Consider the following 22,400-nt stretch of genomic DNA (forward strand, 5'->3'; position numbering starts at 1 on the left):
CTGAACGATTCTACTGTCGCCAACATACATTTCGCGTCACGACCATGAAGATGGGTTTAGAGAGATTAGCGGTCATACGGAGGCATATAGACAATCGTTTTTCCCTCGCTCTATCTGCTAGTGGAACAGGAAAGGAAATTACTAGTAGTGGCACAGCCTATCTTCCGCCACGCACCATACTGTCGCTTGCGAAGTATTTATATGTAGAATACTGACACTACAATTCATTGTGGAAGTTAGACTGAAGTAAAGCAAGAAAGACTGACAAAAGCACATCAAAGTTGCTCCAGAGGCAAAAACGGAAGGGATTTCTGCATCGTATTGTGACAGGGGACGAAAAATGGGTTCATTACGATAACCCTAAACGCAAAAAATCGTGGGGAATACCTGGGCATTCTTCCACGTCGACGGCCAAACCGAATATTCACGGCTCCAAGATCATACTCTGCGTTTGGTGGGACCAGCCCGGCGTCGTGTACAATGAGGTGTTAAAACCAAGTGAAACAATCACAGGTGCTCGTTATCGAACGCAATTAACGCGTCTGAGCAGAGCATTAAAAGACAAACGGCCGCAATATACCGACAGGCACGATGAGTGATTTTGCAGCACGACAACGCTCGACCCCACGTTGCAAAACAAGTCAAAACGGACTTTGAAACGTTAAAATGGGAAGTCCTACACCACCCAGCGTATTCTCCAGACTATCACCTATTTAGATCAATGGCGCATGGCCTGGCTGACCAACACTCCCGATCTCAAGAAGTCACAAATTGGATCGATTCGCGGATCGCTTCAAAAGATGAACAATTTTTTCGACGCGGGATTCGTACACTGCCCGAAAGATGGGAGAAAGTAGTGGCCAGCGATGCAAAATACTTTGAATGATACATGTGTGACCAATTTGTTTCATTAAAACATCAAATGTTGGGGGAAAACCGGCGGAAGCAAAGTTGTACACCTTGTATGATATCTTTTATAGGCACGGAAAAAACCAAACACGAGTGGCTGAATTTGTCCAGTGATTCCAGGTAGTAGGGACTGCAATGTCACTTTTCAAGGGGGATAGTTTTCTCTAAAGGAGTAAGATTTTTTAAATGCGTACCAGGAGTCATGCAAAAGCAGCCCGAGGGGGTGTTTTCTTCCGCAAGGCTCGCGCTCTCATACTGCACAGGAGAGAGTCACATATGCGGCTTCTCTAGCCTCCCAAATTTTGTCTCCCTTCTCTGTTCACATGACATGGCTCTTAGTGACTTTTTCCTCTTTCCAAAAAATCATTGCGTGACAGGCATTTTCAGAATGGTGACGACGGTATTAAGGGCTTCTACAACCAGTCAGTGCAACCTTCCCCATCGATGGAGGAAAATGTCTCACTGAATGGTGTATGAAGAACACCATCACAGAGTTTCATGGATGCAGCTTAATTTTATCGACGCGATGAAACTATATGATGATGGTTAACCCTCGTGAGCTGAAAAAAATGGCTTTGAGCACTATGGGACTTAACATCTGAGGTCATCAGTCGCCTAGAACTTAGAACTGCTTAAACCTAACTAACCTAAGGACATCACACACATCCATGCCCGAGGCAGGATTCGAACCTGCGACCGTACAGCTCGGCCACTCCGGCCGACTCGCAAGCTGCAGGTTTCTTTATAACTGTGTGGGTAAGTCAGTTCAAAGATCGGCAAACCACCTGCAGTACGACCGAGCCGAGTAATGTACACGAGTGTTCGAAAATAACCTTCAGGCAGGGATGAGAAAAATCGACCGGCCTAAAGCGATACCGGTATTGTATTTCTGAATAACAGGTATTTTTCGCAATTTGTTTGGTGTACGTTATAACAGGTGTTTATTTTTTACTAATAACTGGGTAAAAACGAAATATTAACCATAGCAGCAACGCCACAATTTTTGGTTTTTAAATTAACTTTTAAAAAATGATTATTCGCAAAAATTCATATTGCTTTGAAATATTGCATTATTACCGAAAATGTAAAACGAGATCAAATGTCGACAGAAACTAGCAACAAACGCGTGGTATAGGAATTAGTACAGTACTGCTTAGGCAATGATAAAGCTATTCCAATGTGACGTGGCGCACTGAATGGTATGCGTGTACAAGCAATGTGCGAGACTCGCCCCATCTCGTCTATATGGCAGTTTCACGCTGTCATCGCCGGACATTAGTTGTACTTTACAGAATGGTGCTATCCCTCGTCTGGAAGTGTTTTACGAAGTGCGGTAACAAGGAAGCACAATGCTCCATTCTCTTGAAAGATTAAGAACAGGAGGAACCGCGACAAACTTGCGACATCATATAAGCAGGAAACTTAACAGCTCATGCACGGTTTACGATGAACACTGAAAATAGCTAAGCTATTGCCTATACGTAATATGCCTTTATCTGCTTCTTTAAAATGGACAAATTAACATGAACAATAGGGCTCTTCAACCTCAGATTTCAGCACTCACTACACCTAATGCCCAAATGGTGGTATGATTCTTGATTACATTATTTTTGAGCAGAGTTTCAAAAAATTAGAATCAACAAGAGAATACAAGTGATTTTTTTGTAGTATTCAACCACTAGTCCCTTTCCGTGAAAAGCAGCGAACCTTGGACGGACCAAGTTTTCTTGGCTTTTCCTATTTACTTTAATAATTTATTTTGATTTTATGTCTTAGAACTGAAGGAGTCAAATTTTTTCACTCTTTGATTTTTACGTTTTTTACAGGAAATAAGAGGAATACAAAATAGGATATCTTATTTCAGAAACCAGTCAGGTCGGACGTTTTTAACGTTTCATTGTCAGGTTCAACTGACGTTGAAAAAACCGATAAATCCGAAAACCAGTTGTTTCGGCAACAACCACCATCCCCACCTTCAGGTTGAGGAAGGGTCCATATTTTATAGTCTACACTGGAATGTCTGACCCGCTGGCGATCGACCCAGCTCCGCCAGGCAGCCTTGTAAACCAGCTGTAGCTGTCGACCGTAACGAATACAGTGTCCGTTGGATAGGAACAATGTCACACGCAGAGTCATGGCTAATTTGCATACGATTTGCAACTACAGCGGCAATATCACGATGGTACGTCACAGTGACCGTGGCATCTGCTGGACATCAACACATCTCCCACACGAGCCACTGGATAGCTCGTCGTTGTCTAGCCGTTTCTTCCCTCAACTCTCGCTCCCACACACACACATCGGTCGTATCTCTTAATACTGGCATATCGCGTTGAATGCCTTCGACAGATTTGACCACATTACATTTGCAGGTCAAAAGAAGTTGCTGCTTTTGCTGCCCAAGAAGCATCAAAGATAAATGGGAAGTACCTGAGTCAATAAGAAATGATTAACTATTGATAAGACGCGAAGAAAGCAGTCAATCATCCGGCTGATTGAAGGCAAGTAATGTGCCCTTACGAACAATATACTAATAACACCTCCATCGTCTACCACCACTGAACACACAATTACACTGTTAATATTTGGAACCATTCTTCCGCACTTGCTAAAATCAATGCAGTTTGCGTTTAGACAAAGTTAATTACTGGACTTTCGCCGCACTTGGCTATCCAGCGGTAAAGCGCGTTTCTGGAAACCGCGAGGGCGCGGTTACGATTTCCGATCGGAACACGACTTTTTTTCCAGGCTGGCTTTAACTTGATCTTCACCTCTCGACGATGTGAAGATTCGCCAGCAACGACGTGTGGTTCGGCTCCACGTTGAACTGTAAGTCCGCTTCCCCTCAATAGTATTACTGACATAACTTCAGGACACCCAAGCTGCCGAAGTGGCGTAAAATTAAAAGACTTGCACGAGCCCACTGAGACACACGAAATTATCACAACCGAATCCCATTTTTGTCTTTTCACCACACGTTCCCACATTTGACACCGTCCCACATTGCGTTTAATGAAAAGAATACGAGCATACGGAGAATCGGAGCAGACCTGCGATTGGATCCAAGACTTTCTTGCAGATAGAACTCAACACGTCGTTCTTAACGGAACCAAGTCGACAGATGTACAGGTAATATCCGAAGTAAGACAGGGAAGTCGGATGTTCTTTAAGGCTACTCGCACATGATGCAGGCAAAGTGCTGTGTTGTGTATTTGCCAGTCGGTTGAATGGGAACACATGAAGCCGTGAGAGGATTGCAGAAAGGTGCTATTCTGCTTCAACGAGCAGTGAATGAAGCTGCCCGATTTGGTGGTGTATCGACGCCGACTGTGGAACGTGATGGCGTACCTCACGTAACTATGTACCAGCGTAAAAAAAAAGGCCCTAAAAAAGATCCTAACGCGAGGGACCGCAGTCGCTTTGTCAATGAATGCTGGAAATTACTGAGAATCCCGCAATGAATACAAAGCTTGTGTCCATAATCCCGAAGCGAAAGTACTCTTGCCACTTCCCCCCTCCCTTTACGCGGAACCTATATAAACTTTCACAATTCCTTCGAGAGAATCTATATTACTAAATCGCTATCCCAGAAACCAATATCGGCTGCAGGTTGCCTATCGGGCGGCTTTCAGGGAGTGAAAAAAATTGATTTTTTACATTTCGAGTTATTATTGGCCAAATTTAAAATGCTACCGTAATCTACTCATTAAGAGGTATAGTACGTTAAAAGTTCAACACAATAACACAAGTATTATCAGGAACTGTGCGTTTGTCCTAGTGCTGCATAACTCAAGGCGCGCAAATAGCTAAACTATATTAATCTAGTATTTGAGAACGAGACCACTCAGATTTCCAGAAAACTTTACACATAATTTCAAATCTTTAGGGAACTTTTTCTCGCTGACAACCGCCACAAAATGATCAAAGGAAAATCTTTATCGCTTACTACGTTTTCGTTGCTCATGCAGTTAAACTTCAGCATCTGGGGTGATGTTTTAATTTACTACTACTTCATGTTGTTGTTGTGGTCTTCAGTCCTGAGACTGGTTTGATGCAGCTCTCCATGCTACCCTATCCTGTGCAAGCTTCTTCATCTCCCAGTACCTACTGCAACCTACATCCTTCTGAATCTGCTTAGTGTATTGATCTCTTGGTCTCCCTCTACGATTTTTACCCTCCACGCTGCCCTCCAATGCTAAATTTGTGATCCCTTGATGCCTCAAAACATGTCCTACCAACCGATCCCTTCTTCTAGTCAAGTTGTGCCACAAACTTCTCTTCTCCCCAATCCTATTCAATACCTCCTCATTAGTTACGTGATCTACCCACCTTATCTTCAGCATTCTTCTGTAGCACCACATTTCGAAAGCTTCTATTCTCTTCTTGTCCAGACTGGTTATCGTCCATGTTTCACTTCCATACATGGCTACACTCCATACAAATACTTTCAGAAACGACTTCCTGACACTTAAATCTATACTCGATGTTAACAAATTTCTCTTCTTCAGAAACGATTTCCTTGCCATTGCCAGTCTACATTTTATATCCTCTCTACTTCGACCATCATCAGTTATTTTACTCCCTAAATAGCAAACCTCCTTTACTACTTTAAGTGTCTCATTTCCTAATCTAATCCCCTCAGCATCACCCGATTTAATTTGACTACATTCCATTATCCTCGTTTTGCTTTTGTTGATGTTCATCTTATATCCTCCTTTCAAGACACTGTCCATTCCGTTCAACTGCTCTTCCAAGTCCTTTGCTGTCTCTGACAGAATCGCAATGTCATCGGCGAACCTCAAAGTTTTTACTTCTTCTCCATGAATTTTAATACCTACTCCGAATTATTCTTTTGTTTCCTTTACTGCTTGCTCAATATACAGATTGAATAACATCGGGGAGAGGCTACGACCCAGTCTCACTCCTTTCCCAACCACTGCTTCCCTTTCATGCCCCTCAACTCTTATAACTGCCATCTGGTTTCTGTACAAATTGTAAATAGCCTTTCGCTCCCTGTATTTTACCCCTGCCACCTTCAGAATTTCAAAGAGAGTATTCCAGTTAACATTGTCAAAAGCTTTCTCTAAGTCTACAAATGCTAGAAACGTAGGTTTGCCTTTTCTTAATCTTTCTTCTAAGATAAGTCGTAAGGTTAGTATTGCCTCGCGTGTTCCAACATTTCTACGGAATCCAAACTGATCTTCCCCGAGGTCTGCTTCTCCCAGTTTTTCCATTCGTCTGTAAAGAATTCGCGTTAGTATTTTGCAGCTGTGACTTATTAAACTGATAGTTCGGTAATTTTCACATCTGTCAACACCTGATTTCTTTGGTATTGGAATTATTAAATTCTTCTTGAAGTCTACTTCATAACGAACACTATTTGCAACAGATATTGCTAACGCAAGACCATTTACGCGCGTTTCCGTAGAAAACACGAAAAAGCATTTTTCATCTTTTTTGCCGTCAGCAACAGGAATCTAAATGAGCAAGCGCAGCTGAATGCTCCAATTTTAACGGTACATTCTCTACGTATTATTTATCTAGAAGTGACATTTTCAAGTTCTCAAAAATCTTTATCCGCTAACGAGAAACGCCCCAAAATCACGGCTTTTGTGTACCAAAACAGAGCCTCTGATTCCATTTTTGGTATGAATTGCAAGTGGCTGTAATTTTTTCGATATATTCTAAACATCGAGAACTCTAAATACCTTCAAAATTTTGTTAGTATTTTTATCCTTTTCCGAGATACATTGGTTCATGGTTACCCTACTTTTACACAAAATACGCATGTAAAATCCGGTGTGAGGGTGAAAACTTAGTTTAAAATGTGATGTAGCACGGAAAAAATGCTGTAAAGTGTCTATTATCACAAGGATTCTGGGAACCCTATGCTGTAGTACTGAGACGTATGCAAAAATTTTGTGCATGTAAAAATCACGTCTGCTGTGTGGAATTAGTTTTTTGTTACTTCAGTTTCACAAATGTACACGATGAAAATTTCACTGGACGATAAACTTCGTTTCATGTGAATGTGACGCCCTGACGTAACAGTGAAAAGAAGAGAACCAAGTGGAAAAATGCTCCTTACGGAGCAAGTTGCAGTTAGCGGAGAGAGCGCCAGAGCGACAGACGAGTTGCATATCAAGAAAGAGTGCAACATGTTCGGATGGCAAAATTTTTGGGAAATCTTGCTGAGGAAGGCAGAATGAGGCAGTTCGTACCCCATTTTTTCAGTGAGAGTCTTTTAAATACGAGCATATTCGCCACTTTTGTGCTCCAACAGGAGCATTTTTCCACTAGTTTTATAATCCGCCGATAACTTAGCGATTGCCAACGGTTTTAAGCATAATTTCAAACTCTTCCTTTACTTTATCTTGCTCACATGCTTTAAGACAAATGTTTAACACAGCCTCATTTGTAAAGTAATCAGACGATTGTAGCTGTTTTATGCATTGAGTTCAACTCTTTAATGGCTCAAGAGGTTTACTGGTCGAATAGTGCAGGGTGTTTCAAAGAGAATTACCTGATTTCAAACCTTCATATTTATTGATAACACTTTAGAAACAATGGATGGATTGCAAAATACTCAGAAAATCTTAGTTTTACTATGCTATTAAAAATGCTTTACACGTCCACTATCAGTAGAAGCAGCACGGATAACATCTAGACGATAGATAAATTGGTCTTAAACGTTACACAATGTATCTGCTTTTACAGAAGTTAAAGAGGCTCTTTTGTTCTTCACTGCTCCTATGCCCCGATGTAAGGGGGAGATGAACACACTTTCCTTCAAATGTCCCCAGAAGAAAATATCGCATGGGGTAACGTCTGGCGATCTTGGAAGCCAAGAAAGCAGCACAGTGTATCAGGGTCCAGTGTTCCCTGTCCAACGCTGAGGCTCGGTGTCATTGAGAAACTGACGTACGCTGCGGTGGAGCTCCATCCTGTTGGAAAAAATGAAGTCACCGGAGTCATGACTTGTAGAAAAATCCAATTCTGCAGCATTTAAAGCTAGCTCGACGCTTTTTAAGACGCACGGGACCCTAAGACATCCGTCCTGCTTTCTTGACCTCCAAGATCGCCAGAAATGACCCCACGCGGTTTTTTTCTTTTGGGGATATTTTAAAGAAAGTGTTTATCTCCCCTTTGCCTCGTGAGACGAAACCAGTGAAAAACAGAACAACAGCTGCCATAACTTCTGTAAAAGCAGGTACACTGTTTAAAGTATATGACCAATTTAACCATCGTCTAGAGGATCTCCGCGCACCTGCTAATGGACATGTAGAGCATTTGTATTTATGTTGTTGTCTTCAGTCCTGAGACTGGTTTGATGCAGCTCTCCATGCTACTCTATCCTGTGGAAGCTTCATCGTCTCCCAGTACCTACTGCAACCTACATCCTTCTGAATCTGCTTAGAGTATTCATCTCTTGGTCTCCCTCTACGATTTTTACCCTCCACGCTGCCCTCCAATGCTAAATTTGTGATCCCTTGATGCCTCAGGACATGTCCTACCAACCGGTCCCTTCTTCTAGTCAAGTTGTGCCACAAACTCCTCTTCTCCCCAATTCTATTCAATACCTCCTCATTAGTTATGTGATCTACCCATCTAATCTTCAGCATTATTCTGTAGCACTATTTATCGTCCGTTTCACTTCCATACATGGCTACACTCCATACAAATACTTTCAGACACGACTTCCTGACAAATCTATACTCGATGTTAACAAATTTCTCTTTTTCAGAAACACTTTCCTTGCAATTCCCAGTCTACATTTTATATCCTCTCTACTTCGACCATCATCAGTTATTTTGCTCCCCAAATAGCAAAACTCCTTTACTACTTTAAGTGTCATTTTCTAATCTAATTCTCTCAGCATCACCCGACTTAATTCGACTACATTCCATTATCCTCGTTTTGCTTTTGTTGACGTTCATGTTATATCCTCCTTTCAAGACACTGTCCATTCCGTTCAACTGCTCTTCCAAGTCCTTTGCTGTCCGATAGAATTACAATGTCATCGGCGAACCTCAAAGTTTTTATTTCTTCTCCATGGATTTTAATACCTACTCCGAATTTTTCTTTTGTTTCCTTCACTGCTTGCTCAATATACAGATTGAATAACATCGAGGAGAGGCTACATCCCTGTCTCACTCCCTTCCCAACCACTGCATCCCTTTCATGCCCCTCGACTCTTATAACTGCCATCTGGTTTCTGTACAAATTGTAAATAGCCTTTCGCTCTCTGTATTTTACCCCTGCCACCTTTAGAATTTGAAAGAGAGTATTCCAGTCTACATTGTCAAAAGCTTTCTCTAAGTCTACAAATGCTAGAAACGTAGATTTGCCTTTACTTAATCTATCTTTTAAGATAAGTCGTAAGGTCAGTATTGCCTCACGTGCTCAAACATTTCTACGGAATCCAAACTGATCTTCCCCGAGGTCGGTTTCTACCAGTTTTTCCGTTCATGTGTAAATAATTCGCGTTAGTATTTTGCAGCTGTGACTTATTAAACTGATAGTTCGGTAATTTTCACACCTGTCAGCACCTGCTTTCTTTGGTATTGGAATTATTATATTCTTCTTGAAGTCTGAGGGTATTTCGCCTGTCTCATAAATCTTGCTCACCAGATGGTAGAGTTTTGTCAGGACTGGCTCTCCCAAGGCTGTCAGTAGTTCTAATGGAATGTTGTATACTCCCAGGGCCTTGTTTCGACTCAGGTCTTTCAGTGCTCTGTCAAACTCTTCACGCAGTATCATCTTCATCATCTTCCATTTCAATAATATTGTCTTTAATTACATCGCCCATGTATAGACCCTCTATATACTCCTTCCACCTTCTGCTTTCCCTTCTTTGCTTAGAACTGGGTTTCCATCTGAGCTCTTGATATTCATCCAAGTGGCTCTCTTTTCTCCAAAGGTCTCTCTAATTTCCCTGTAGGTAGTATCTATCTTACCCCTAGTGAGATAAGCCTCTACGTCCTTGCATTTGTCCTCTAGCCATCCCTGCTTAGCCATTTTGCACCTCCTGTCGATCTCATTTTTGAGACGTTTGTATTCCTTTTTGCCTCTTTCATTTACTGCATTTTTATATTTTTCCTTTCATCAATAGCGAAGTAAAACTATGATTTTGTGAGTATTTTGCAATCCATCTCCTTTTGTCATTGGCGAATCAATACGTACGTCAATCAATTAATATGAAGTTGTGAAATCAAATCATTCTTTTTGAAAAACCCTATTTTTGATGATGCTGAATGCTTCACTTTTTTTTAATGCACATATAGCACCCAAGACTTGTTGGTATTAAAGACGATTCAGCATTACAGTCGAAAATGAGCACAAGATGAGCGTTACATTAGTTTGAGGGGAAAGTCAACTCCCGCTTTCTCCAATAGTAGTTCAGTTTTGGGACCGCAGTTTCCCATACGCCTGCCGTGTATGGGACGGAGATGACTCACAGGCGGTTTGCTGCTAATCCACGGCTGGCGCCACCGTTCTCCTTGACCTTTCCGCAAAAAGTAACTGCAGCCAGCATCGATCGCGGCCGCTGTCTTTGCTATTTCGAGTTTTGCGCGCGTGATGTCATGCCTGAGGTTCCAACTGCTACGGTGGCGGCGTCACCTAAACACACAGAAATGTGAGAGGCGCAACTCGTATGGATGCAGACAGCTTTGATACAGTTACACCTGCGTATGTTGTGGCAGTCCAGCTGTAGCCGTAGTACTTCGATTACGTGTGTACGTCGTACTGTGGTCAGCGAGCTACTCGTCTTTATCAAGTGCGCAATGTTTGGTTGAACAGTGATGTCTGAGTACAGACAGTGGTTCCAATGGCTAGCATCAAAGACGCGTGTTGGCCGCACCCACAGTCCTATTTTAAGTTTATAATGTCACTGACTGAACCTATAGTGCAGGCCTTATTAGGGAAAATTATGTGATAATTGAGCAGCAAAAGCAGCATTTTAGGGTAATTTTCGAATTAAAAGCCTATAAATCGGCATTTAAGGTCTATTGCTTAGACAATAATACTTCTGAAATGATAGACACTGAAGTTGTGAGCCTGCCAGTACTTTGTGTATGACCACCGCCATTATTATTATTATTATTATTATTATTATTATTATTATTATTATTATTATTATTCTTTCTTTTCTCAGATGATATGTCTGGTCAAAAATGAAAGTGACGCGAACCTTGATCAAGCGTGACTTCCTTTTAACTGTACGGTATATGTTATATTGCATTTAGGAACTTTCGGGTAATTGAACATGTATCAATAATTACGGATTTCTGTAGTTGTATATATAAGTTTGGATGTAGCTGTAATGCGTTGATGTACTGGTGGATATTGTGTGGTATGACTCCTGTAGTTGATAGTATAATTGGTATAATGTCAACTTTATCCTGATGCCACATGTCCTTGACTTCCTCAGCCAGTTGGATGTATTTTTCAATTTTTTCTCCTGTTTTCTTTTGTGTATTTGTTGTATTGGGTATGGATATTTCGATTAGCTGTGTTAATTTCTTCTTTTTATTGGTGAGTATGATGTCAGGTTTGTTATGTGGTGGTGTTTTATCTGTTATAATGGTTCTGTTCCAGTATAATTTGTATTCATCATTCTCCAGTACATTTTGTGGTGCATACTTGTATGTGGGAACGTGTTGTTTTATAAGTTTATGTTGTAAGGCAAGCTGTTGATGTATTATTTTTGCTACATTGTCATGTCTTCTGGGGTATTCTGTATTTGCTAGTATTGTACACCCGCTTGTGATGTGATCTGTTTCTATTTGTTGTTTGCAAAGTCTGCGTTTATCTGTTGTTGTATTGGGATCTTTAATAATATGCTTGCTGTAATATCTGGTGTTTATTGCTTGATCCTGTATTGCAATCATGAATCCTTCCGTCTCACTGTATATATTGCCTTTTCTTAGCAATGCGTTGGATGCGTCTTGATCGATGTGTGGCTGTGTTAGATGATACGGGTGCTTGCCATGTAGTGTTTTCTTTTTCCAATTTACTTTCTTTGTATCTGTTGATGTTGTGATCTAAAGGGTTGTAGAAGTGGTTATGAAATTGCAGTGGTGTAGCCGATGTATTTATATGAGTGATTGCTTTGTGTATTTTGCTAGTTTCTGCTCGTTCTAGAAAGAATTTTCTTAAATTGTCTACCTGTCCATAATGTAGGTTTTTTATGTCGATAAAATTATTATTATTATTATTATTATTATTATCAGTAGTAGTAGTAGTAGTAGTAGTAGTAATTAGGCCCTACAGCACTGTAGTAACCATTACATAAATGTTGCGTTGTGGTCCTAATTAGTTCGTTTATTGTTGTGAATTATGAACCAATTTGTGGTTTACTGCGGGAACTACTTAGAACTCGGGAAAGGCATTTTCGTGACATATTTAAGCATGTGTGTATGTGCAGTTGGTGGATTATCTGAGGAAGATAATGTTCATACATTGGCTTCACACGTTGAATCCTCCACTATATAGTCACGCTTTAATGCTAGTATCTGAAAACATAACTTACATAATCAGTATTAGTTTTAAGAAATTGTAATAATCAAAGAACGGGAACAAGAACTGAAAAATCTAAATATCTGGAGACCCATCAGGTTACGACAAGAAAAGGATCATATATAGTCAAAATATGGCTTCCTGGCCACTGACCACCTTGCGCGAACGCACACGCTATGCCCGAACTCGTAGGGGACTTGGTAGATTAATCTGCCACTAGTAATGAGTATGATGGGCAAACATCCTACGAATGTAGTCGTGTGGACATGTTGGTAATGTGGGTCTCACGGGGAGCGTGCAAGGGCTAAGTCCCTGCATGTGCACTATCCTCTGTGACTCTGATGAACAGAGCGTCTGCCATGTAAGCAGGAGATCCCGGGTTCGAGTTCCGGTCGGGGCACACATTTTCAACATGTCCCCAATGACGAATATCAACGCCTGTTTGCAGCTAGGGTGTCCATTTAATTATCATTTCAAACTTTTAAACATTCTACGGCACCGAGACTCAAACTTAATTACAAGGGAAACCTTGAAAATATCAAAAAGGCTGAAAAAAAAATCACCCGAAAAATCCTTGGCCCAGAACTCACAGACGAAGGATACCGTCTACAATCACACACAGTAACAGAAAATTATCCCAACATCGAAACCGATTTCCGCAAACGGCGACTGAAATACTATGGGCACATCACGAGATTAGATGACAACCGACTAACAAAATTTTGGCGTACTTACAGAAACTGGGAACGACAGTCTGGATAAAACAGGTCCAAATTGATCTACAAAAATGCCAGAATCAGACATACATCGAAGATAGAAATTTCAGACATAAGGTCTATAGCTGAGAAATTTCATCAGAAGACAAGCCCAAGTTACTTAGAAGAAAGTGCTCAAACGAACGTCGTGCTACACATAGCTGGATGGTGAAACAATTCTGGAAGAACATGAAAAATAACTGTCATAGGTCATAATTTGCTTTGTGAGATTCTCTATTAGTCTAAAAAATGTAAATAAATAATAACGATCTTCTAAAAATAATTTAGTTTCGTGACCGAAACAATTCATTTTTTTTACCCATTATAAAATTTTAGTTTACCCCTCACGGGGTAATTACACCCAGGTAGGAATAACTGCTCTAGAGGGAATAGAACATCCGTTACTGCGGGCGCGCGTGCGCACACACATCTATGAACTAGAGGTAAATTTAAAATTTTCTCCTTCAATCGCAGTTCCAGATGAACGGCTTCACTCGGGTATAAAATGCATGATTACGAATACCTCTGAGCCTGCTGCTTATGAAACTGAAGTTCCAGTTAGGTACGGGGCGTTCAATAAGTAATGAAACACGTTTTCTCAGATCAGGTTGGTTTTATTCAGGATTCCAGTACACAATATTATTCATAATTCTTTTGGCTACAAAATCATTTTTCGACATAACCACCGTTCAATGCGACAGCCTTACGCCACTTTACTGCGAGGGTCTGTATGCCCGCACGGTACCTCGCATGTGGTCGACGTCGGAACCAAAGTCTTGCTGCATCAATAACCTCCCTCATCATCAATGCAATGCTTCCCGCGGAGCGCATCCTTCACGGGCCCAAACGGGTGGAAGTCTGAAGTTGCGAGATCCGGGCTGCAGGGTAGATGAGTAAGAACAGTACAATGAAGTTTCGTGACTTCCTCACGAGTGCGCAGACATGTGTCAGCGCTAACAACAGAAACGCCCAGCTGGGCAGTGAAGTTTGTTTGTGATCCCTCGTTTTGAGAGTGTCCGCACGTTCCAACATTGTAGGAGTCACGGCTGTGTCCGGCCGGGTGTCATGCGGCAGATCGGAAAGGTCTGCGCGACCTTGTTTCAATGACAGGCCTCGCCCAACGACTCATCGTGCTTTTGTTCGCTGCCAGATCTTCGCAGACATCCTGCAAGCACGTATTAATGTCTGCGATGCCCTGGTTTTCCGCCAAAAGAAACCTGGAACACCTCCGTTACAGACGTATAGCGCCGCCACCTATCAGAACTTTATGAAACTATGAAGCGAGAATATTCCACTATGTCCCACACCAAATCCCGCTCTTTCTCAATCGAAAATGAAATGTGTTGCATTACGCAATGAACGCCCCTCGTACTATTCGCAGCCAGGCATTTTAAATCTGGCAGAGTGTGTGAAAAATAGCGAGTTCCAGCAGTTCGGAATCCACGTTAAATTGTAGGTCGTCCTATGACTGGCTGGGTAAGTAAGTTCACAGGAAGGCAACGCCTTGTCACTTCCAACACGACCATGCCTGGTAAAGCACTGGGGTGTTCGATACAATACATGGATTGATGGCAGCTTACGGGCGCATAAGACATTGAAATAGGTCACCTGTTAATAAAAATACTTTGCGATCGAGATAATCGGTTTATTTTACTAACAAAAGGGGGATCGCTATGTTCCAGTGGCGATATCACCATTTCTATCTATGGAGCAAGTTGTCACGGAAGGATACGAGTGTAGTGAAGATCGTCATACAGCCGCTGTTAGGTCTGACGACAACGTTGTCACCTTTTATGCAGCTACTATTAGCTCTGAAGGTAGTCTTTGGCCGTAAGATAACGGTCAGGCTAATCTTTGACTACTTTCACACACTTGGCATTTCGTTGTCATATGTTCGTCCGCCGATGGAAACCACAAGGGCCTACTTTTCTCACTGTGGTCTGTCGTTTTCAAGTTTCTAACAAGTTGACTGGATTACACTCTTTAAACTTCTGAAGTTAGCGGGAGTAAAACACGAGGAGTGAAAAGTTATTTACAACTTCTACAGACACAAGACGGCAAGTTTAAGAATCTAAGTGCATGAAAGGACAGCAGTCGTTCAGAAGAGAGTGAGGCAAGTTTGTAGCCTATCCCCAATGTTATCGAATCTGGACACTGAGCAAGCTGCGAAGGATAGCAAGTAGAAATTTGGAAAAGGAATTAAGGTTATGGAAGGAAGAAATAAAAATTTTCAGGCTTGCCGATGACACTGCAATTCAGAGACAGCAAATGACTTGGGAGTGCAGCTGAACGCAATGGATAGTCTTATAAGGAGGGCAAGTTGAACATTAACAAAAGCAAAACAAGGATACTGGAATGTAACCTAATTAAATCAGGCGGTGCAGAGGGAGTTACGTTTAGTAAACGAGACAAAAGCAGCATACGAGTTGAGCTACTTGGGCAACAAAATAACTTGTGGTAAGAAACGCTTTTCTCAAGACGAGGAATTTGTTAACATCAAAGATAAATTTAGTTGTTAAGAAGTCTTTTCCGAAGGGATTTGTCAGGAAAGTGTAGCTGTGTACGGAAGTGACACGTGGACGATAAATAGTTAAGAAAATGCAAGCTTTTCAAATGTAGTGATATAGAAAATTGCTGAAGATTAGACAGATACCGTAACCAATTAGGAGATACTAATAGAATTGGGGAGAACATTGTGACAATTTAACTAAATGAAGGAAAATAACTAAAAGAAGGGATCGGTTCATTGCACACGTTCTGTGACGTCAAGGAATCCTAAATTAAATATTGGGTGTGAATGTTGAGAGTAAAAATCGCAGAGGGGCACCGCGATATGGATACAGCAAGCAGGTTCTAATGAATGTGTGTTTGCTGTAGTTAGAGATGATGCTTGCACAGGATAGAATAGCATGATTTAAGTAATAATGAAGCTTTCTGTGTGAGAGCCAATTGTATCCTTTATTAAGAGCGTGCTCAGCTGCAGGTTAGGTTACAAAGGGTTATACCACCAGCGTGTCTACTATTCAGTTTGTCGACAGCTCCATGTCCCATCATTATAATCTTACAACCGACACTCAAGAAACAGGTAGAAAGCGCTTTCACAGTTAAGGTGTGTGTACTATCTTAATCCATCGCTGTTGGCCGACCACGCCTTTTATCGCGGCTCTGTAGCAGTGGATAAGCTATCTTTACGTTATCTCCAGCAGTGACGGGAGCATGTGTACTCATTTCCGAGCTCTACCTGCAAAAAAAATATTTCCACCGACACCCAGTACTGGAGTACAAAGTACCGCCGCCATCATGCCGAAGCCTGGTTAGAACACAAGAGGTTTACTAATAGAAAGTGCTTCTCATGATGGTTCGCTTCCCTTCCTCGCAAGGCTAAACTGCACCACAACAAACGGTATATACAGTAACTAATACCCGTCCACTCGGGGTAAAGATCACACCAGAAATCGGAAAATATGGTCTGAACAGGACTAGAAAAAACGGACCAATGAAAGACTAACTGCGCCCATTTACGAATTCAGCACAACCCACTTCATACAACCCCCCCCCCCCCCCCCCCGATGTAATCTTGTCCGCTAAAAAAATTTGCCCAAGACCTAGGAATTACGAACATGTGAACAACTGCGAGAATAGTGAATTGAGAGTGCAAAAGTAGTCCTTCCCTTCGAGCCAAAATAGGTTAGAATAAGATTTACGGTACTGAAGTGCTATGTTGACAGATGATCAATAGTCACAGCTAGAGCAAAGATAGAAAATAATCCCAGCCTTTATCCCATGTGTGGCTACTAAGCGAACAACACAGATGACATAGGTTTAGGTCATCTAAACAGAATGCGAGTAAACTAAACGGCAACTAACATATACCCAAAGACAAGATAGTAAAATAATTAAACGATTGGTCAGTACAGCAACCAATATCCTTCCCAATTGAGTTTTTCACTGGTGGCTCCCCTTATGTGTAAATACCGGGATGTAGAATTTCACCAGGAAAAGAAATGTAGAGAAAAATGCATAATCAAAAGAATAAGAACAAACCAATTGGCTGGGAGCCTCAACAGAACAAAATTCCTAAACCCACACTTCTAAGGGCATCAATGCCCTTAAGAGCCCCATAAGCTGAGAACATATTTCAGATTATTTAAAACAACCTGCTTATCCAACACTTCTACGGTAGGAACTTGCCATTTAACGAGGAATCCTTGTGACAGGTACCTAGAATTTTAAGGGGGAAGAAGATTAGGATTTAACGTCACATCGACGACGAGGCCATTAGAGACTGAGACCAAGTTCGGGATAAGAAGGAAATCTGTCGTGCTTTTTCGAAGGAACTATCTCGCCATCAGTGATTTATGGAAATCACAGAAGTCTGACTGGCCGGCCAGGTATCTCAACCGTTGACTCTCTGAACACGTTTCTAGTGTCTTATCATTGCCTTAAGCCTCTTCGTTCAGTGCCTGGAACTGTCCCAAAAAAGCAAATACGATTAAGTGCTAACGTGGATACTATATACGATTCGATTAACTGTGGATTGGCGCTCCGAACTTCTCCGTGGCCTACACACTATTCTAGTAAGCGGAGTGTAGCTTATTTTGCGCATTACAACATCCAGGATCATAAATACCTGAAAATACTACTTGGTACTAACAACGTTCAGCATACCCTCATAATTATAAGCCTATGAAGTGACATCCCCTTCTTGCGAAATTGCGCTGAATTACCTTTCACCATGCTTTAAACTGAATTATTATTAGAATCATTAAATTGTCCCAATGGCAACAGTCTATATTATCACAGCGAAGTACTTAACATGCTTTTCTACCACAAATCTCACATTATAGTCATTTTTGTTATCATCAAATGAAACAGAATAGTTCCATCAACACTTTACAGCTGCAAAAACGTGCTTGCCGACTTTTACGCCTCAGGGTGATAAATAATAATCTCCCTCAGGTGAAGACTTATTATAAAACCTTAATCACATATCTTTTTCATAACTTAGCCTCAGGAAAATTTCCTCTAAGACCGTATGTCTAGTCTGTAAAAACTTAACTGCAAGCCTGGGATTTTGTCAGAATTTAATGCGATATGTTAACCGAGAAATTTTTTGCAAGAACTCCGTCGCAAAAGACTGTTTCCATTAACAGTTCTGTTTATTAAAAAGAGCAACTGTTCTTGCAAACAATAATGGACGACCGTCCAAAAAACCCGGACGAGTACACGAAACGTCTGTATCTACGTAATTAATAAGCTTAAATACTCCCGTCTTGTAGATATTGTCTGCCCATATAGCCACCCCCTCTGCCCGACTATTTCTAGTTGCCTTACACTCTCACAACGAAAGGCCGTTGCCTGCAATGTTGTTATTACGGCAGACTCATTATTGGGAGAAACACTTTAAACTTCTTAAAAATTGTCAGTCTTTTACACTGAGGAGTAAATTCAGTGTTCGATGTTTGTTGCCTGGTAGTGTCAAAACTTATACACCAAATAAAGTACCAGTTTTTGTTACGAATATGAATCATATTTAGGGCTCGAAAACAAACTGCGTTTCTGCTCTGTTGTATTTGTTTACTGGCACCAGTTTTGGGATTATAAGGCTACTGTCGGTTGTTGCGTGACTAAGGCCCAATAAGCCGCAAACTGGCTCGTAATAAATAACGCTTTTCAACCTCTGCCAAAGAAGTGACAGAAGACAATATGAACCACTTTGCTACCACAGAAACTCTGCTACTCATTTGATTTGCATCTTTTTGTAACTAACTTCCAAAACAGTGTGTCGCAATTTCACAAAAATCCGCGTAGATGGGTTATGTCTGCTCTGGTGATTAAGTCGTTAAACTTGCTGGCGGCAAACGTCTGGAAATTGGAAACCGGTACCTTTTCAATACTAAAGTAAGTTTTCATTGTTACACATCCTTATAATTTATCGCAATATTTGGACTTCGGCATCTGAATTACCACTAATTTTCTCATTAGAAGCTTCAACTTTACCACGAAATAGACAGCTGACGTTTGTTTTGTGTAGCTACAAAGTACGCCAAGTATCATGTTTTATACAAAAAGTGTGTTAAAAACAGGTTTGAGTTGCTGGAGATTTTTTGTTGTTGTGTTAGCTCATTGACCAACAACTGATGGTAGAAAGACTGTAACCCTGTGTAAGTAAGCCGTATAACTGTCGAAATCTGATCCCACCCTACCGGAGTGAATTCTAGGAAGCTGAACTACTGTGTTGCCACACCTGCCACTTGAAACACATGTCTACGTTTAACAAGCGTATAAAGGGCATCAATAATGATGCGGGCTTTCTTGGAAAAGATCCCTCTCTTAGTGGAAACTCAACACTATCTTCGATACATTCCTAATGCTGAAATGCCAAACTGAACAAAAAACATGCAGGAGTTTAGGTGCCTATTGTTTATATTACGCGAGGAAAAGATTTGGAAAACCCAAAGTTAGTTGTCATTTTAATGCCAATACATTGGAAAATTTAACGTTGACAAACATGTTAATCACAATATCAACATTTTTTAGCACAAATTTCAACAATTCGTTCGAAAAATTGCTCTCTCTCATATTAAGACCTAGGACGTTAACAACCGCCAGTTAAGCTTACAGAAATGCACTTTGATTACCTTCTCTCTTCCAAAGCAGTACAAATGGCGTCACTACAGTATGTCAGATAAACCAATGATTTATTACTTGTTGACTACATATATAACAACTCTGGGATAGAAAATTCCTATTTCTATTTTTTACACACAGTATAGTATATCGGTACATGTACTTCTCCCAGAAGACTTTTATAGCACTCTGAAGATACTAACATTTTTCCATTACTTTACCTGCCACAGACAACTATACCGGCAAAATTATGGCAACTTATTGGCACTCCCTTTGATACTACTTGCACCCGGTTAGTAAGTACTTTATTCAGCCAAGGATCATTTTACATTGACAATGGATTTGTCAAATTATTACTAGGAAAAAGATGAGCCATATAAACTGATATATGAATATACAAAAGTGTTTAGTCTGGAGAGGACACGTGAATCGATAATAGGCTCAATTCCCCTTATGTTTCATTTATGCACAATTCGTCCTACTTCGCCTATGCGTTGGCACTTTACAGTGCCACTACTGCCCACAAATTCTGTGCACTAATGACTTAGTTGCATTAGAAATACTCTTGATAATAGCAAGACCATTTTTATTGCTTCTTCAAATATTGAAATCATTTCATTAATTTCTTAGCGCTAGTTAAATTTTATTTAACGAACTGTATCACTCTTCGTCTTCCGGATGACTATCAATTTAATTTAGCGTACGAGGAAATATACTTCGGTACTCGCCGATCAGTCAGTACTTCGAAAATAAGGTACTACTTAGAGCCAGCCGCACTACTACAAATTATTCTAAGCGGTTTATAATTTTGACCGCATACTTTGACAGGAACTATTCTTCAAAGATTTCGTTATGTACAACTAATGTTCAGTAACTGTTTATTACCTTTACCGTCTTTAACCTAAAGTGCTGCAGACTCTTAAAAATGGCGTTTATCAAAATTAAACTTACGTTATAAAGATCACTTTCATTACTCTGAAGTCTGCGGAGACAGCTTGCAAACGTTTTCAACGAATGAGAGTTGTCTACATAGCGGAATGAGCACTTCACAACTAGAAATTTCCGGCAGACGGCTACTATGAAGGCGCGGGTGACAGAAACAGTTCGGTCGATTCACCGAAAAACAACTTAATTTCTTCATAAGTGGCACAATACGAGCTTACCTTGTATATCGGCGGGTCGTTCGGTGTCGCAGACACACAGGGACTAACACACACGCCACACACACCCCTGCAACAGCACACTACCAGCCCGAAAATTACCTACACTGCAACGAACTCGCTTTGCACCTAGTCGGACGACCGCTCAACTGCACAGTACAAAGATGGCTGCGCGGCGCAAAGTAGTCGTGGTTTTTAAGCACTTTACGAGGCACAGTTCAAAAACTACCAACTGTAGAAGGAAATGTTTCACGATTCCTCTTATTAATTTGTCCAGTAAAGATTGTAGAATGTGTTATAGACGCAGTAATTCACAATGCCGATTATAAGCGGATAGCTACAAAACTACCATGATGTCACCGGCCCCTTTAGGTTACTGACTGATGAATGAACAAGAAAATGAAAGTGGGCGTGGCACTACGGCAGCTAAAGAATTGGAAATTCCTTTTCTTTGAAACATCGCTCATAGGAGATCTATTAAGACTATAGGCTAAACTAACATTAAATTCCCGTGATGACACGTTTTTGATGAAACACGCAAAAGTGGGTCACTCGAACAGGCAGAAATGGTAGAAGGAAAGTAATTGGTTGCTCTTGTTTATAGAGAGAAAGTTAACTTGTAATTTGAACTTCTTTACTTCCTCAGTGCTCTGTATGATGACAGCAACCAGTATCCCAACTGAAATATCTAGAAAAACGAGCATTAGCAATATCCTCCCCATACACTTTATGCAAACACTAATCTTTTGCACTTAAATAAACTTGTGATGTGTGTACTTTATAAAACGGTAGTGAGCCTCCACTATTCCATGTTAACACCAATTAACTGATATGGGAGCCCTCAGCCCCAACCCACAGTAGTTATCGTTTTCAGTATTCAATCGCCATGTATTATGTGCTTGATTTAACAAGGAAAGCTAGGGTCTGTCAATAAAATAAGAGCAACAAGTTAATTTTCATATAATTTGCTCTGCTTGTGTGTCAGGGTCAAGTCACTCTCACTATCACAACAGCTGCAAGAATGTGTTACAAATATCTGACAAAGAGCAATCTCTTGGAAAAATAAAATGACCATAAGTATATAATTTTAGGTGAAAAAACTTGACAGAGTGTGAACAAAATTCACACTAATACACATTCTTTACTTACCCACATCATCCAAAAAGCACATTTCTCTCATCAACATATTTTTTTTTTCGTCCTTCCTCCATATAGCAGTCTCATGGTCATTTTATGATTGGAGAATCAAAAGTGTGCAGATGGGGAAAGAAATGTAGGAGAAAGCAGACTTGCCTGTTGTGCTGTAAGGAAGTGTGCTGGGGGCACATCTGATGGGTATCCGTGGCGAGGCAGATTAATGTGATCCCTGAAAAGGAGCAGCAGCCATTTCACACCCACGAGAATCATCTCATTTTTTGAGTCTGTG

At 40.9% G+C, this 22,400-nt stretch overlaps 1 protein-coding gene across 6 annotated transcripts in view; it reads right to left on the minus strand.

Moving 5' to 3' along the window:
• LOC126210075 (spectrin beta chain) overlaps positions 1–21,076 on the minus strand; it is a 483,285-nt gene extending 462,209 nt beyond the window's left edge. For 3 of the 6 annotated variants that reach the window (XM_049939199.1, XM_049939197.1, XM_049939200.1), the window contains exon 1: positions 20,978–21,076. The gene's annotated coding sequence lies outside the window, so the exon portion shown is untranslated. The remainder of the gene's footprint in view (positions 1–20,977) is intronic. The other 3 variants (XM_049939201.1, XM_049939198.1, XM_049939202.1) reach the window with 2 other exon arrangements.
• Between the last annotated feature and the right edge of the window lie 1,324 nt (positions 21,077–22,400).

The sequence above is a fragment of the Schistocerca nitens genome, chromosome 10 (genome assembly GCF_023898315.1).
Source record: "Schistocerca nitens isolate TAMUIC-IGC-003100 chromosome 10, iqSchNite1.1, whole genome shotgun sequence".
NCBI lineage: Eukaryota > Metazoa > Arthropoda > Insecta > Orthoptera > Acrididae > Schistocerca > Schistocerca nitens.